General features: G+C 38.3%; 1 protein-coding gene across 33 annotated transcripts in view; it reads left to right on the top strand.

The window, feature by feature from the left end:
- The window catches only part of NCOA2 (nuclear receptor coactivator 2), a 297,091-nt gene that overhangs the window by 136,518 nt on the left and 144,514 nt on the right, over positions 1-16,059 (top strand). Inside the window, exon 3 of one of the 33 annotated variants that reach the window (XM_063817163.1) lies at positions 13,509-13,628. The exons of the other annotated variants lie outside the window; for them this stretch is intronic. The gene's annotated coding sequence lies outside the window, so the exon portion shown is untranslated. The remainder of the gene's footprint in view (positions 1-13,508; positions 13,629-16,059) is intronic. 33 annotated transcript variants of the gene reach the window in all.

Genomic DNA, 16,059 nt, shown 5'->3' with positions numbered 1-16,059 from the left:
CCGCAGCCTCCCCAGTAGCTGGGACTACAGGCATGCGCCAGGATAAAATTTAAAAATGAGCCTGGCTAATTTTTAACAGTTGAGGTCTATGATGCCCAAGCTGGTAATTTTTTAAATAAATGAAACATTTTTACTGGTTGCTGTTAGTCAATTAAAGTAGTATGTGTTGAATCTGGCAAAATTCATAATTAGGTTTCAGTAAATGTGTGTTATATGTATTTTTAAAATCTCTGATAACCTAAAGTATCCTTAAGCTACCAGATGGAAAATTTAAGTTTCAGCATAGACACATCTATGAATTTTTCTTACTGTGGATGAATTTAGGTTGACTTGCCTTAAGTCGGAATGCAAACATGTGTATTTTGTATATTGATTGAAGTTGTTAGTTTGTCTTAGTGAAAAATTGGAAGTGCTCCTTAATGAAAATTAACATTTAAGTTGAAGCCACAACTTTGTTCCATATTTTTTCTTCCTGTATTTATTAGCTTAGTGCTACCATCATTGTTTTGACTATACTAAGCACTAGAAAGATGCCAGTGTGTGTGCTGTAGAAAAAAGTTTGCACTCCCATGACTGTGGATCCCGACTGACATTCTTTTTTCTTTTTTTAATTTAAATTAAATTTTTTTTAGAGATAGAGTCTCACCGTGTTGCCCAGGCTGGTCTTGAACTCCTGGTCCTTATCCCAGATTTGAACTCCTGAACTCTTAGCCTCCCAAAGCAGTGGGATTATAGGTGTGAGCCACTGCACCTAGGCCCCCCATCACTATTCTTTTATGGCAAGTATGCTTGCAGTTGTCACAAGAAGGTCCTGCCCACGTTTGCTTTAGAATATGTGAATTCAACTTGAAATATTATGCTGCTATTAAAAATTATATTGTCAAAGGCTGAACCAACAAGGAAAAATACTTCCATGGTACTGGTAGGTAGAAATGGTAGGATTTAATTTTATATAACTGATTTTAAAAAATTACATTTTTGATATAAAATTCTTGGAAGTAAATATATCACATAGTGTATATAGTGGAAATATGCATGTCCTCCCCCCCTTCACTTTTCCTTACTTTCCACGCTTTTTCTAGTAACCACTTTCTGTATTAAAATAATAAATTTGAGGGAGAAAAATCTATAAATATTTATCTTTACAGACTAGCTGCGGAGACAACTGGGAAAGTTGTGTTTATAATTTTTCAAGCTCAAAAGAGCCTACTAACCAAAATGATACTTGCTCAGTCTTATTAAGCATTGAAAGTATATTTATAGCTTATTACTCCAGTAACTAGTGTTACTGTTACTCCATGTTAAAAATGCAGGATTTGTACAGAATTCATGTTAGGTGCTTTTCTGTTTTACTTGTACTAACTCATTTAATATTAATAAAAACCCGTGAAGCAGTAGTGATGGTTTTTGCTCTTGGGGCCTAAAAATATTAGTGATTTTTTTAAGTTAACATAGCTAATAACCAGTGCAGCCCAGATTTGAACTAGTGTCACACAAGAGCCTATAATCTTAAGCATTATATAGTAATTACCTAAATTTTATGTTATGGTATAGAAAAGGTGACTTAGAAAGAAAAATAAAGGGAAAAATAGTCAAATAAAAATAGTCAAACTGTACCTAATGTAAGATTTTGCCTGTAAACTGAATGGTAAATGTTCAAATTTCTGTTTGTTGCCATGTCATGTAAAAATGGCTAGATTGAGTATCATTAAATTTAGAGGGTAAATGAGGAGCCCTATAATGTAGGCTAGATGGTCTACTTGAAATTATCTTTCTGGGGTGGATGTCAAAGATGGGCAGTGGACTTCTCAAGTAGCTGAAACAGAGAGATAATGAGAGATTTTGAGCCACTGTGGATTAAGAGAGGTGAGCCTTGTATATAAAGACAATGAGGTTAGAGACCAAATTGTGGTTTAAAATATGAGCTCCAAATGAAGGTCCCAAGGGTAGGCTCCAAATTGTAGTCAATCTAAAGTTGATTTTAAAAGCAGCTGCTTCTCTTGTGGGCAACTGCATCCAGCAGGAGCAGCAGGGATTCCTAACAGAGGTTGATAATTCTTCTGAAAAACCAGGTAGGCTAGCTAGTTGATCAATAATGAATTCCCACATATCCTGCTTCAAATAGGAAGTCAAATATGAAAAACGATTTTATGAAAGAGGAATTCAAAGTTTTCTTGATCATATTTATTATAATTAGCAATTTTGTTAATTTCTCTATTCTTTTCCAAATCCCATTTTCATTGGTGCTTTTAGCAAGGTTATAAATACCTAACGTTTGTGCCTTATGTGATAAATAGAATAAAGACATTTTAAAAATAGAATTTTATGGCCTTGAGATTATTTAATATGTAATTCAAATATTTTAATTGAATATTTGAATATTTCTGTAGGTATTCCTTTCTTTCACTTACTAGTCAAAGACAGCATTTCCATCACCTAGCAGAAAGGAAATGGATCTTCCAACCTGGGTAACATGGCGAAACCCCATCTCTACAAAAAAATAAAAAATAAAAAATTAGCCGGGCATGGTGACGTATGCCAGTAGTCCCAGCTTCTTGGGAGGCTGAGGCAGGAGGATCACCCGACACTGGGAGATTGAGGCCTGCAGTGAGCTGTGATTGTCACTGCACTCCGCCTGGGTGACAGAGCGAGGCCCTATCTCAAAGGAAAAAAACAAAACAAAACAGAAAGGAAACAGATCTTTATTAGCTCTTCTGGTGGGAAATGAGGATATTGGCATCTGTTGAAAATAACCTAGTAAAAGTTTGTTGGATTCATGAATGAGTGTGAGGCATGCTTCTAGCACAATAAAATACGTCTTTTTCTAATTTACTTATGCCTCATAGCAGTCATGAACATCTTCACAGGTAGGTGTAAATATTCTCATTTTATGGAGATTAATGTACAGAGAAAGTAATATGGCCAGAGGTGGTGCACAGTGGAGCCCAAGTTTCACACAGACCTTCTGACTCCAAGTCCATTGTTCTTGTATAGATGTATATATACATCACAAGAAAATGCTGTAATTGTTCAAAGTTCCAAGGATAGGCATTGATTATTTTGGGTCAAAAAATTAGAAGATTATAACTTATTTCAAAATTCATTTAGCCAGAGAATGTTGAACCCTAAACACAAAGTACTACGTTATTGCCCTGTGGAATAAATGAACTCCTTGTCTTTAAGAAGCACATAATGTAGTTGAGGTTGACATATACATTAACAAAAAGAGCAAAACAGCATTTAATTCATGCGTAGTATATATATAGGCATTCTGTGAGTGCCCCTAGAACTGTGTCTCCTGTCACATGCTAGGCATCCAATAAATATTGATTGATTGAATGAATGAGTCTAAATTAGAGTGTATTGGTTAGGGAGGCATTTATGGATTAGATAAGACTTGTGTGGCAAGGTCTTAGAAGACAACTAAAATTTAGATACTGTGAGAAAGGTGGTGTTAGAGAGGATGGCATTCCAAACAGGAGACACAGGATGACCAAAGAAGAGGTGAGAATGAGCAAAGCCCATGCAGGGCTTTGAATAGAGCAGTTTGGCTAGAGGGAGCCATTTATATAGAGTAATGGAAGGTACAGTTAGAAATAACCGCTTTGAGCCAGGCTTAAAGACCTTTACATGCTAGATTAAGGAGTTTTCATTGTATTGTTCAGCAATGGCTGCTGTCAAAGAGTTAAATTCCAGGATCTAACAAGTGACATTACCAAAGTAACATTTTATGTAGATTGATTTGCCCTTGAAGCTGGGCATGGTGGCCTGCACCTGTAGTCCCACCTACTCAGGTGGCTAAGGTAGGAGGATCACTTGAGCCCAGGAGTTTGAGGCTGCAATAAACTGTGATCGTGCCACTGTACTCCTACCTGGGTGACAGAACAAGACTCCATCTCTTTTTGTTTGTTTGTTTTTGTTTTTGTTTTTGAGACGGAGTCTCACTCTGTCACCCAGGCTGGAGTGCAGTAGCGCGATTTCGGCTCACTGCAACCTCTGCCTCCTGGGTTCAAGCAATTCTCCTGCCTCAGCCTCCTGAGCAGCTAGGCCTACAGGCATGCGCCACCACGCCCAGCTAATTTTTGTATTTTTAGAGATTTTTGTATTAGAGATGGGGTTACACCATATTGGCCAGGCTGGTCTCAAATTCTTGATCTCGTGATCCCTCAGCCTCCCAAAGTGCTGGGATTACAGGCGTGAACCACCACGCCCAGCCGACTCTGTCTCTTTAAAAAAACAAACAAAACAACAACAACAAAAAAAAAACTGAAGTTTCTGGTTTGCTCTTGGTACACAGGGTGAATTTGGAAATTGGAGAGAAAATAGATCAGAGGTGAAAAGACTAGTGAGAGAGGCTATGCGTTGGTTCAGAACAGTAGGGATGGCATTCCAAATGGACTGAGTGTCTCTGACATCAAAAAGATTTGTCAGAACCTGATTACTGATTGTTTTGAAGAAGAGGAAGTCAGTATTTTTTTAAAAAATAGAATTATATATAGGATAATAGTCTTAAAGTTGTTCTCAGAGAACTAGTGTCTTATTAGTGTGTTCTAATTGAGAACTGCCATGCTATGTCATTCACTTAATCTGGATTTTAGTTTTTTGTTATTTTTTACCAGTTGAAAAATATAACACTTAACTGTTTCAGCTCGTGCTGTCATAACAAAATACCATAGACTAGGTGACTGAAACAACAGACATTCATTTCTCACAGTTCCAGAGGCAGGGAGTCTAAGATCATGGTGCCAGCATGGATCCCAGTGAGAGCTCTCTTCCTGTCTTACACGTGGTGGCCTTCTTGCTGCATCCTCACATGGCAGGGAGAGAAAGAAAGAGAGAAGGGGAAGTCTCTGGTCTCTTACATGGACACTAATTCCATCATAAGGATCCCATTCTCATGACCTCCTCTAAACATAATTACTCCCTAAAGACCTCACCTCCAAATACTATCACATTAGGGGTCAGGACTTCAATTTATGAATATTGTGCCCCATAGACGTTGAGTCCATACATGTAATTTTAAGCCCTTTTTGGATTATTTATATCATTCTCTTCTTAGAGGTAAGTGCTATCCAGAATTTATTGTGTATTATACCCATTTAAAAAAAAGTTTACTCTTTGTGTATTTGTTTATAATATTTAGTATTTTTTTAGGTTTTAAAGCTCAGTTAAATAGTATACTATTCATATTATTCTGCAACTTCTTTTTTTCCTATAACATTATGGGGTTTTTTTGGTGATAATATCTATGTAGTTGCAAGTCAGTCAAATGTTGTGCAGTATTCCATTTTGTGAACATATACAATTTATCAGTTTTTCTCTTGATCTGCATTTAGGTTGTTTCTAATTTTTTCCAATTTCAAGTATTCCGGCAGTGAACATTTTTGTTCATGATACCTTACGTAGATATGACAGTTTCTTTAGAGTATTACCTATGAGGGTAATATCCCTAGACTGGGTTGTATGTGATTTTTAGCTTCATTAAATATTTTCAGTTTATTCCAATTTACATTGGAGCCTGAAGTATATAGGTTGACATTTGGTATAAGACTTTGTTGTTGTTGTTGTTGTTGTTAAGAGATGGAGTCTCATTCTGTTGCCCAGGCTGGAATGCAGTGGCACTATCACACCTCTCTGCAGCCTCTAACTCCTGGGATGAGGGGATCCACCCACCTCAGCCTCCCAAGGAGCTGATTCTACAGGTGTGTACTACCATGTTCAGCTAATTATTTTATTATATTGCCCAGACTGGTCTGAAACTCTTGGCCTCAGGCGATCCTCCTGCCTCAGCCTCCCAAAGTGGTGGGGTTAGAAGCATGAGCCACTGCACTCAGCCAATCCCCCCTTTTTTTTTTGAGACAGAGTTTCACTCTTGTTGCCCAGGCTGGATGGAGTGCAATGGCGTGATCTCGGCTCACCGCATCCTCTGCCTCCCGGGTTCAAGTGATTCTCCTGCCTCAGCCTCCCAAGTAGCTGGGATTACAGGCAGAAGCCACCACGTCTGGCTAATTTTGTATTTTTAGTAGAGAAGAGATTTCTCCATGTTGGTCGGGCTGGTCTCAAACTCCCAATCTCAAGTGATATGCCCGCCTTGGCTTCCCAAAGTGCTGGGATTATAGGCATGAGCCACCACGCCTGGCCCACTGTTTTTTTTAAGACTTAATTTTTAATAACATGAGGGGTATGAAATGGTATTTCACTCTTCAGTTTCATTATGCGTTTTCTGATTACTGTTGAGATTACACAGTGCACAGTGGCCATTCTGATTCCTTCTTCTGAATTGCCTGTTAATATATTTTGCCCATTTAGCTGTAGGGTGATTTTGTTTGTTTTTTTTTTTTTGAGATGGAGTCTCACTCTGCCGCCCAGGCTGGAGTGCAGTGGCGCGATCTCGGCTCACTGCAAGCTCCGCCTCCCGGGTTCACGCCATTCTCCTGCCTCAGCCTCCCGGTGATGTTTTTTATATTGACTTACAGATATTGATGTGTATTCCAAATACTTCAGGTGGAATTTTTAACCCTTGGTTAACTAGCTCTGTTAGTATGATAGAACTCTATATCAGATCAACTTTGGTGAAAAAGATGACTTTTTTTGGAAAAAGGATCATACCACTTACATGAAACGGAGTAATCTGTTTGGTCACTACAGTTGTGCACCCTTATACATGGTTTCAGTTATCTGCGGTCAACTGTGGCCCAAATTTATTGCATGGAATATTCCAGAAATAATCCATGAGTTTTAAATTGCATACGGTTCTGGGCATTGTGATGAAATTTCCTGCCATCCTGTTCTGTCCTGCCCAGGAGGGGAATCCTCCCTTTGTCCCTCATCTCCACACTCTATGTGCCACCCACCCATCAGTCACCTAGTAGCCGGCTTGGTTATCAGGTCCACTGTCTAGGTATCGCAGTGCTAGTGTTCCAGTGACCCTTATTTGACTTAATAATGGCCCCAAGGCACAAGAGTATTGATGCTGGCAATTCGGATACTCTGAAGAGAAGCCGTAAAGTGCTTCCTTTAAGTGAAAAAGTGAAAGTTATTGACAAAAACAATCATAGGCTGAGGTTGCCAAAATCTATAGTAATAATGAATTTTCTATCTGAAATTGTAAACAGTATATTGTTATAATTCTATTTTATTATTAACTATTGTTGTTAATCTCTTACTGTGTCTAATTTATAAGTTAAACTTTATAGGTATCTGTGCATAGGAAAAACCGGTGTATATACAGTTCAGTAGTATCTGTGGTTTCAGGCATCCACTCGAGGGTGAGGGGGACTACTGTACTTCACTTCCCTAAAGATAAATACAATCTCTATTGCATCAAGGCTGAAATTATAGCAGCCTTCTCAGGCCTTCTTGCCTCCTCCCACATTGACTGCCACTGTTTTTTTAGCATTTGTGTCCACTGGCCCCATTTTCCTTCCTCTATTAAATGTCCAACCTGTTTAAAAGTTGGTATTCCACTTGTTGAGAGACCTGGCCTTGCCTGGCAGCATGGGTGCTTGATTTTGCCTTTGAATCTTTCCCGCAGCAGTACCAGCCAAGCTCGTATTTGGGCTATGATTCAAGGAACTGCAATTAAGAGTAACCCTGATTCAACTTTCCCATCTTCTCTCCTCTTTGTAAAGGTACTTTAAGGTGTGTAAGTTTTAAAAATCCATATGGTAACTCTTGTAGGACCAGAGGACTGGACATGTTGATTATCCTGTGCATGTGCTTAATCATTAAAATTATATGAAAGTTAGTACAGTAAATATGATAACAGTTAAAAGAACCAAGTGAGACTCTGGGTTTGAAATCAAGCTCTGACAGTTACTATAAAATGGGGGATACTATAAATATCTGCTTCATAGGGATGTTGTTAAAGGAGATGTATATAAAGTGTTTACCATTAGGCTTAGCATTTAATAAGCACTCAATAAATATTCGCTGGTCTCAAAATTAATTTGAAGCTTTGATATTGAGATGGTATTAGAGTGTGAGGTGCTTGCTAATTTTTTGTATTATAATTATTTTATAATATCTTCTATATATACTGAAGTTTTAAATTTTTAACTTATTTTACATGTTTTCCTAAATGAAGACAGAGATTTATCTGCAGTGGTTGGCCATCATATTCACTGTTTGCTGTATCCACTTTTTCCCCCTCATCTGGAGCATGCCTACCATTTTGTACTTTTTAAAATTTTTTTCTATAAAAGCATATCGTCATATAAGCAAGGGAGAGGGTTAGCTTTGAAGAGTCACCTTTTATGTAATACGCTGTTTTATCTTTACTATCACCTATAATAGGGGCTCGGGTGGTGTGGCATTTCCCAGTAAAATGTCTGCTTTGTTCACTCACTAGTTTATGTTTCAGTAATTATTGTGATTATTCCCTTTTTTGGTAAGCGTTTTGTAAATGTTTTAGTTGTTAATCATTTTTTAGCTAGAAACTTTTACTTGACAGTCCATTTATTATTATTGTTATTATACTTTAAGTTTTAGGGTACATGTGCGCAATGTGCAGGTTACTTACATATGTATACATGTGCCATGTTGGTGTGCTGCACCCATTAACTCGTCATTTAGCATTAGGTATATCTCCTAATGCTATCCCTCCCACCTCCCCCCACCCCACAGAGTGTGATGTTCCCCTTCCTGTGTCCATGTGTTCTCATTGTTCAATTCCCACCTGTGAGTGAGAATATGCGGTGTTTGGCCTTTTGTTCCTGCGATAGTTTACTGCGAATGATGATTTCCAATTTCATCCATGTCCCTACAAAGGACATGAACTCATCATTTTTATGGCTGCATAGTATTCCATGGTGTATATGTGCCACATTTTCTTAATCCAATCTATCATTGTTGGACATTTGGGTTGGTTCCAAGTCTTTGCTATTGAGAATAGTGCCGCAATAAACATATGTGTGCATGTGTCTTTATAGCAGCATGATTTATAATCCTTGGGGTATATACCCAGTAATGGGATGGCTGGGTCAAATGGTATTTCCTGTTCTAGATCCCTGAGGAATCGCCACACTGACTTCCACAATGGTTGAACTAGTTTACAGTCCCAGCAACAGTGTAAAAGTGTTCCTATTTCTCCACATCCTCTCCAGCACCTGTTGTTTCCTGACTTTTTAATGATTGCCATTCTAACTGGCGTGAGATGGTATCTCATTGTGGTTTTGATTTGCATTTCTCTGATGGCCAGTGATGGTGAGCATTTTTTCATGTGTTTTTTGGCTGCATAAATGTCTTCTTTTGAGAAGTGTCTGTTCAGACAGTCCATTTTTTAAGGAATAGATTCCCTTTAAAATAAGTGTTACTGTTCCTGCTTTTAAGGAAAACAAATTGACAGCCTTAGTATCTTTTAGAGTAGAACATGGATGTTAGTGTACTATTCAGTAATTTTAAATTGACTGTATAATTGTGCTTGTGATAGTTAACACTAGAAGTTGAACAGTTAATTTGTTCATTATAATGTTTAAAGCAAATGGTTAGGTATGTGCCTACCTTAGCCCCACATGTAGATAGACCCTTCATCCTCATTAGACTCTACCTTGTTGGTTTAGAGTTAAAATTCATTTGGAAGTTTCAGGCCAAGAAATAATACATTTGAGATGTTAAAGACTCATTTCCAGCCAGACATGGTGCCTCATGCCATGGTGCCTCCCAGCACTTTGGGAGGCTGAGGCGGGTGGATTGCTTGAGGCCAGGAGTTCGAGATTAGCTTGGGCAACGTGGTGAAACCTTGTCTCTACAAAAAATTTAAAAATTAGCTGGGTTGGGAGATCACTTGAACCCAGGAGGTCAAGGCTGCAGTGAGCTGTGATAACACCACTGTTCTCCAGCCTGGGTGACAGACCGATACCCTGTCTCAAAAAAACAAAGCAAAACACAGAAACTCACTTCCATTGTCTAAGCATATATTCATACATTGACAGCATCTAAGCTACTGGAAAATTGATCTTTATTTGATTTTGCTTTAACTTTGTTAAGGAGGGTTATGGTTGTAACTTTGTTTCCTGGTAGTGGTGTTGACCAGGAAGGGATGAGTTAGAGGAGTTGTCTTGTTGTCAGATTTTCTTTACACTTTGTATTTGACTCATCCTGCTGACTAATAACCCTTGTGTTTAACACCGAATCAGGGACTCAGTACAGTGAATTTGTTCTTTATTCAGCCATTTTAATTTCTGTTTACATATGGTATAGTGATTCCCAGTCATAAGACTTTTATGTGCGAGAGCTCTCTTAATAACAAAACACAGAAGTTTGTAATAACATTTAGTATAAGGATTGAGGTTTTATTGAGTGATTCTTATTTTTATTTAATCATTGCTTTGATAATATTTTTTCAACTGAAGTTTGAGGTTAAGTGTCTAAGACTCTAAATTCTATTTCTAGTTTTATATATTTAAATCATGGTGAAGTTTTATGTACATAATTGCTCTATATTTCTTCATCTAACATTTTACAAATAATAGTAATTTCTCTTCCATGTCTTTTAGTAATAATTATTTTTCTCTATGAAACCCTTTATGATTCTCTGGAATAAAATGTTATTGAAGTATAACAAAATAATTGTGACTACCATCAAATTTAAGTTTACATTATGTACCAAGGTATCATAATAAGTCCTGTAGGGAATATGAAGATGAGTAATAGAATCACTATGCTGGTCTATTTCATGTTTATAATATACTTAGGGCAAAATAAGTACATAGACAGTAATAACCATGATATAACATGAATAGTTTTCTACTTTTTTGTCCTTATTTTCTGATACAGGCACATATTTATAGACTGACCAAAAGGTTCTGTCAGCGTAGTCCATTGGTTTCAGGGGATTGAGAGAGAGGGGAAGGTCTCACTTGTATGAAGCACTTAAGAAAGGCCTTCTGAGGCAGCAGCTATTGAGATAATAAACCTTTGAGGGTCAGTAAGACTTAGGTGGAAGATGGAAGGAAAGGTCACTCAAAATGTAAGGATGGAAAGCATGAGCAGTGATCTGTCTGCATAAAAATGCCAGGCCAAGTCAAAGAATACTGCACACAGTATGAGTTTGGTTAGAACGTGCACCATACAGCTAGGGGAATATTTGATGGACAGAGCTAGGGAACTGGGTAGATTGCAGAGGCCCCTGAATGCCAGATCACTGTTTTGATTTCACAGAGAGTAAGAAAAAGAGAAGTGACATTTATTGAGTTCCTACTATATGTTAAGAACTATGTTAGATGGTTAATATAATCATGTTTAATCCTCAAATCAGTACTGTACAGTAATTTCTATCTCCATGTTACACATGAGGGAATTGTAACCTAATAACTTGGTGCTAATTATAGGATAGATTGAGTAAGGGAGAGACCTGGCATGAGAAGAAGTTATTGGTGGTGGGGTTACTGAAGAGAAAGAAATCTTGGAATTGTAGAGGGATTGGAAAGAAGGGGATGTGATGAAGAGAAACTGCAAAAGTAGAATCTAAAGGTCTTGGAAATTGATTGGATTTGAAGATTGAGAGAAAAAAGGAGTTAAAAATATTTGCTGGTGACTTATGAAAAGTAGCAGATACAGATTTCCTGTCTCCCCTCTCCTGGGGGAAAAAAAATAGCAGATAAAGCAAAACTTCCTCAGAAAGGTGAGGAGTTCAATTTTGGGTACATTTAGGGAGATACGTTTATGAGAGCTTGAAAGTTGGGCACGGTAGTAGCTAAGGTAATATCCTGAAGCTACAAATGAAAATTGGGTCTCATTTACATGAATATGATCTTTGATACTGCATCAGCAGACAAGATTTCAAGGAGCAGCTTTGTAGTGAGAAGAAAGGGCAAGGATGTTATTCAAGAAATGCCCATTGGGCATTACAGGTGGTTCACACCTGTAATCCCAGCACTTTGGGAGGCCGAGGCTGGCGGATCACTTGAGCTCATGAGTTAAAGACCAGCCTGGGCAACATGATGAAATCCTATCTGTACAAAAAATATAAAAAATTAGCCGAGCATGGTGGTGTGCCTCTGATCCCAGCTACTGGGGAGACTGAGGTGGGAGGGTCACTTGAGCCTAGAAGGCGGAGGTTACAGTGAGCTGAAATTGTGCCACTGTACTCCAGCCTGGGTGACAGAGCGAGACAGAGTCTCAAAAAAAGAAAAAAGAAAAGAAAAAAGACATGCTCATCTTTCTTTCTTTTTTTTTTTTTTTTTGCTGTTGTTGCGGAGGTGGGGCTCAGTGACAGGGAGACGCAGATCCAAGACAGATCAGGGAGGTAGGAAGGGAGAAGCAAGATACTGCCAGTGTCATTGAAGCCAAGGGACAACAGGGAAAAAGTTTTCTGATAGAGGCCAAGTTGTACAAGACTTCAGAGAATGGCAGGAAACTATAGTCTCTGTGTGGTTCTCAAGGGCCAGTGACCCTATGGCATTTGGAAAGGGGCGGGGGTGGTTTTGGCAGTAGCGATGTGAGGCGTGCTGCCTTAGTTTAGCAAAGCACAGGGGAGGCCCCGACGGCCCCATCTCAGATGTCCACCTCCTGCCCTCTTCTCTAATCCTCCTGCCTGCTGCTCTTTCTCCTTAGTGCTTATCATCATCTTACATACTATGTCTTTTCCTTATTTATCTTGTTTATTGTCTGTCTCTAGATTGTTAGGTCAGGAGGGCAAAGATACTTATCTGATTGGTTTGCTGCTATATGCAGTGCCTAGAACAGTGCCCTACATTTAGGAAAGACCCCAAGGAATGGTTCATGAATAAATGTATGGCAATTATAGTGATTTGAATAACTGACCTTTCTCCTTCAATATACTGTAAGCTTCTTAAATGGAACTGAATCATCTTTGTAACCCTATATATTGTAACTGATATATGGAGTTTTATTTATAGCAGCATCAGAAGGGAAAAACCAAGGATTTGGGACTCAACTGGTGTGAGTTTAAATTTCTTCTGTTCTTACTAATTTGGCCCCAATTAAACTACCAGACCTCTCTCTGAGCCCTGTTTTCTTCAGCTGTAAAGTGGACTAAACTAGTACCTCTGTCATAGGGCTGTTGAGGATTAGAAGATGACGCCTATCAGAGTGGCTGGCACATTGTTTGTGCCCAGTAAATAACTGGTGTTTTGCAGTCTTTCTACTCTGTAACCTTGAGTAATTTACTTCACTTCACTGTTTTTTCATCTCTAAAAGGGGAGGATGAAACCAATCTCATGAGATTTGGAGGAACCAATGAGACAGTAGGCACAGGTGCCCTCTGTTTTTGTATTGTGATTGAGAGCACAGACTCTGGAACCAGACTGCATGAATTCCAATCCTAACCCATTTACTTTAGCTTTACTTGACTTTTCTGTGCCACAGTTTCCTCATGTGTAAATTGGGAGACATAACAGTACCAGTTCCATGGTACTCTGAAAAAAATGGATGTGAATATTAATAAAAAGCTTAGACCAATATTTGGCGTATGGTAAGCACTAAAAGTGTTTGATTTAAAAAATAATAAAATAGTATGCCTTTATTGCTTTTTTCTTTCTCTTCAGTCTGTCAAATGGTATAAAGAATGGGGCACCTTTACAATGAAGTCGGCCATGTTTATGTTGGAAAATATAATGAAACAACAAAAACAATACTACTGCTTCTTCATGGTTTGACCTGACTGGGTAAGGCAGCTGTGGTCCCAAATCTTCCATGCAGCAGCACTGTAAAATCTGTCCTTTAGTCCCTGTTCTTGTCAAGATTCACTTACTACTAGCAATGGCAGCCTGGTTGAGAGCTTGTCTCTGAAAAATGTTTTTGTCACTTGCAAATCTGCCTCCTCATTTCCTTGCCTCCCGTTCTGTCAGCTGATCTCTAGGAATGGTTAGGAATGTAGTTTGAGTAGAAACCTGGGAGGAAGCAGCAAAATGAGAGGGACAGGTGGTGAGTGGCTGGCCAATCTGGAAACCTTCCCCTCTTGCTAGGGAAGGTTTTCTGTAGTAGCAGTAACAAAACTCTAAGAACATATCCTTAAATGTGTCTCTCAGTTCTTTAATTCTGTCAAGGGTAAAAGGTTTCTGTATGTAAAGAACTACAGAGCTTATTACATCACTGAGGACTTGGCTGAATCTTTATTCACATCCAAAACAGACTTAGGAAGGAAAGGTAGCTGCTTCAAGTCAGCAGATTCAGCTTCCATTCATGTAGCAAGCTGCTGTTGGAAAAGCTGTTGTGTGTAGATCTTCTTTCCATTAGCAGAGGTTCTACTGGATCTTCTTTGTGTGTGATTCATCGTTATGCCTAATCTGCCCCCGACTCTCACCTTGGTGCTGGGGTGGCAAGCATGCTTCAGTCTCTGGTGCCAATTCCTATTGATTATAGTGATTGTGTGGAGTGCTGTGTTGAGGAGAATTGAGAGGCCACATACAGGCTTAGAAGTGATTTAATTGGCAGTGTCTGCTGTGTGAGGGGAGAGGAGGTAACCACAGCCTATGTGTTGTGTATGTGCCGAACGTGATAGATTCCACGATAGGGCTCACCCTTGAGAGATTCAAAGTCACATTTTGTGTCTGTGTATTTTTGTCTTTGAATTGGTATGTACATATTACTGTATTACACAGTAAAATACAAATAAACTGGGAATTATCGGTTAGCTTGGGTTATATAGAATTACCTATGTATGCTTTTCATGGCTTGCTTAAAGCGTGGATCTAAATTATTATTAATTCTTTCATTTCTGAAATAAAATTATCTATACTTCTCTACACTTTTTGTGAGTTTCTCTTGTTTAGTTGATACATGATTCTGATCTCCTGTTTTTTAAGTTTGGCAAAAAATACTTTTAAATTCTTGGGTAATTTCACTTACCAAACTACTGACAAATTAACATGAGTTGCTTGAAACCTTGGGCACACAACAGGTGGTTGTGACAGACTCGGGGGTTCCAATCATTGTAGAACAGACCAGAGATCTCTTTCCTTAAGGAATGGTCATGTGTCTGTTGCCACTTGGCTTCTCTCCTTATGGGTCAGAGGTAATCCTCAGTTTAACCGCTGAGGTATAAAAGTATTTTTTAAATTTTATTTTGTTTCCTTCTTGTGAATCAAAGTCTTTCCTAATTTGGCAGCTGACAAAGAATACTCTTTCATTGAGTTAGAATGTTGAAAGTATAAGCAAAAATTTGAGAGGCACTTTTTACATTTGCTAAGTAAAGAAATATTTATATTAGACTTTTCAAAAAAGTATGATAAAATATACATAAAATTGACCCTTTTAACCATTCTTAAATGTATAGTTCTGTGGCATTAAGTGTATTCACACTGTTATACAGCTATCAACAACATCCATCTTCACAATTTTTTCATCTTCCTTTACCCGTTAAACACTCTACCCATTAAACTCTTAACTCCCCATTCCTACCTGCCCCCACCCCCGCCCGCCCCTGGTAACCACCATTCTAATTGCTGTAGCTACTTAAAGATTTGACTACCTCATGTAAGAGAAATCATACAATCTTTGTCTTTTTGTGACTGGCTTATTTCACTTAGCATAATCTTCAAGGTTCGTTTATGTTGTAGCTGGTGTTAAAATTTCTTTTTCATGGCTGAATAATACTGTATTGTGTACCACATTTTGTTTATTCGTCTGTCAATGGACACTTGAGTTGCTTTCACCTTTTGGCTATTGTGAATAATGCGGCTATGAACATGTGTTCTTACATCTATTCAAGTCCCTGCTTTCAGTTCTTTTGGATACATACCCAGAAGTGGAATTGCAGGATCATATTTTTTGAAAAATTTTTGTTTTCCACAGTGGCTGTGCCATTTTACATGCCATCAGTAATGCACAAGGGTTCTAGTTTTTCTGCATCCTCACCAACACTTGTTATTTTCTATATTTTTGATAGTAGCGATCCTTATGGGTGTGAGGTAGTATCTTATTGTGCTTCTTATTTGCATTTCCCTAATGATTAGTGATGTTGAGCATATTTCCATGTGCTTATTTGCCCATTTGTGTGTCGTCTTTGGAGAAATGTGTATTCAAGTCCTTTGCCAGTTTTTAAATCAGATTCCTTGTTTTTTGCTATTGAGTTGTAGGAGTTCTTCATATATTCTG

Source organism: Pan troglodytes, chromosome 7 (genome assembly GCF_028858775.2).
Source record: "Pan troglodytes isolate AG18354 chromosome 7, NHGRI_mPanTro3-v2.0_pri, whole genome shotgun sequence".
NCBI lineage: Eukaryota > Metazoa > Chordata > Mammalia > Primates > Hominidae > Pan > Pan troglodytes.
The sequence above is the reverse complement of the archived record's forward strand: the minus strand, read 5'-3'. Positions and strand labels throughout refer to the sequence as shown.